The sequence below is a fragment of the Alnus glutinosa genome, chromosome 13, assembly GCF_958979055.1.
Source record: "Alnus glutinosa chromosome 13, dhAlnGlut1.1, whole genome shotgun sequence".
Taxonomy (NCBI): domain Eukaryota; kingdom Viridiplantae; phylum Streptophyta; class Magnoliopsida; order Fagales; family Betulaceae; genus Alnus; species Alnus glutinosa.
In genome coordinates this window covers 12,023,537-12,025,673 of record NC_084898.1, presented here as the reverse complement: position 1 = coordinate 12,025,673, position 2,137 = coordinate 12,023,537, and the positions used below count along the sequence as shown (strand labels likewise).

Sequence of the window (2,137 nt, the reverse complement as noted above, 5' to 3'; positions counted from 1 at the left end):
CTCTCTCCTCTTTCTGTCTTCTTCCCTGTGCAAACCGACTTGGGGGGAAGCCACCTCCCCCCATTTACCTGTTACCTTCACCTTCCTTGCAACCCCATCTTTCTCTCCTTCTCCTCTATTCGCCCATCAAACCAGCCACCCAAAACCTTTGAGAGTTTTCTCTTGTGCCAATCAACCAACCAATGCTTCGCCTCTTTTGAGGTTTTTATCTTGCCGGAATTTCTTCTGGCTCTTTTTCTTCTAACTCTGCTCTTAACACAGAGCTCACCGGTTTATCTCATCTCCTTCCACCGTGTTTTGTGCGTTTTTTGGGTCGAAATCTTAGAATCTAGATCTACTCTTTCCGGCCAATTTTCACTCTCCACGTGCCTCACCAGTGGGTTCGCCGACGTCCTCCGAGTCCACCGACGGTCGTTGTGCTCCCTACCGCTGCCCACTCGCCGGAGCGTCGTCTGCAAGTGCCAGGGATCTTCCTGGCGCGTGTGGACCACGTCTCCTCCAACCGCGGCTTGCGGCGTTCTTCGGCGGCTCCAGCGTCTCCCATTGGTAAGCGGCTTTCCTCTAGCCGCGCGTGGCTCTCACGCGCCACCAGAGGTGGCTCCCACTCTCCTCCTCTCCAGGCCTCTATTGTTGGCTTTTTCCCTGTTTTTGTGTTGTTTCAACATGTTTTTTGTAATATTTTAACTGTTTTCTGTCTTTATATTTTTTGTGGTTGGATTTTGGTCTCTCTTGCAGACCCTTTCTCTAAAGCTTTTGATCTGTTTTTAGTTGTGCCTGCTGTTCTCTTCCCCTTGCTTAGAGGCTGTTACTCCCTTTACCGAATCAGTGCCTGTCCAATCCTTTCTTTAGGATTGTTTTGGACTGGGTGGAAGGCCTCTGCGCAGGTCATGCCCCTGTTCTTCACTAGTTTGGTCTTTAGTCCAACTTGTTTAGACAATTCCTTGGCTTTTTCCAAGGTTGATAGGGCCGGTACATTTTTAGTTCTTCAGGAATTGAGAAAACACTCATTCCCTCTTTCTTGTGATAGGCACGACTGTTTCAGATTTGGATTTTTGTTGGGGTTTCCCACCCCCTCTATTTTCATTGCTTGTAACCTGCTCTTGATGAATGAAAGTGGTATTTACAAAATATATATATATATATATATAGCCAAAGTGACTAGCCAACGATGGAAAGCTTTTTTGATATATTTTTGGTCGAGTGTGAATGCTCTTACTTAGCCCGGTATCATCAAAGGGCTTGACCTTTTTTGTTGGGTTGGGGGGGTTCATATTCATGGGCTTGATCAGAGTCTGGATCTCAATATTGGTAAAGGAGCTTCATGGAGTCTGACCCACCAAAACCGCTACGAGCCTACGATTGGCAGCTGGCCTAGTGCCAAATGCAACAGGACTCCTAAATTGAGATAAATTAATAAAATTATAGCCTCCATCAAAACTAACCGACCTTAGCTCAGTTGGTAGAGCGGAGGACTGTAGTTGGAAATTTATAACAGACATCCTTAGGTCGCTGGTTCGAATCCGGCAGGTCGGAATTATTTTTTTTTGTAGTTTTTTCTTTGTTTTTCAGTCTCGGACCAACCAAAAGAGTTGGTTACTGACAAAAAAAAACCAACATAAATTGATTATTAATAGTGTTTTACTATTATTACTTTTAGATTTAGGATCCAGTTACTTCACCCCCAAAGAATCTAATCAAGCCCCTCCACGGGCCTAAGCAAAATTCTATGAATTTACTAATCATTTAACAGAATTGGGCGACTCCCAGAGAACCCAAGAAATACTTGCCTAAGAAGAATGCTCACACCCCAAAACCAGTCCATCCCAAATACCTAACAACCCGCAGACCATTCATCTAAACCCGATCTACCAACTCACCTTGCGTAAGCAGCGTAACAACACTCTCACATGTCTCACTGACCAACCCTAACGGCTTGGGGAGAGAAAAGGCACCATGACCCCTCTAGCAGACTCTAAAAGGCTCCATATGTGTGTATATAAGGTCTAACATACACAAATCTCAATGATTTACACTCTATCACTATACTCTCTCCTTACCATCAAGAGCCATTCCTCTCGCCCTCTACTGATTTGGGTGTCAGAGTTCCTTTAGTCCTCTGAAGCTAGCGGGCTTCTGA

At 45.2% G+C, this 2,137-nt stretch overlaps 1 non-coding gene across 1 annotated transcript; it reads left to right on the top strand.

The window, feature by feature from the left end:
* The first annotated feature begins 1,441 nt into the window (after positions 1-1,441).
* TRNAY-GUA (transfer RNA tyrosine (anticodon GUA)) lies at positions 1,442-1,533 on the top strand. The gene is given in 2 exon segments: positions 1,442-1,478; positions 1,498-1,533. It is a non-coding gene; the product is annotated as a tRNA-Tyr (tRNA).
* The last annotated feature ends 604 nt before the right edge of the window (positions 1,534-2,137 follow it).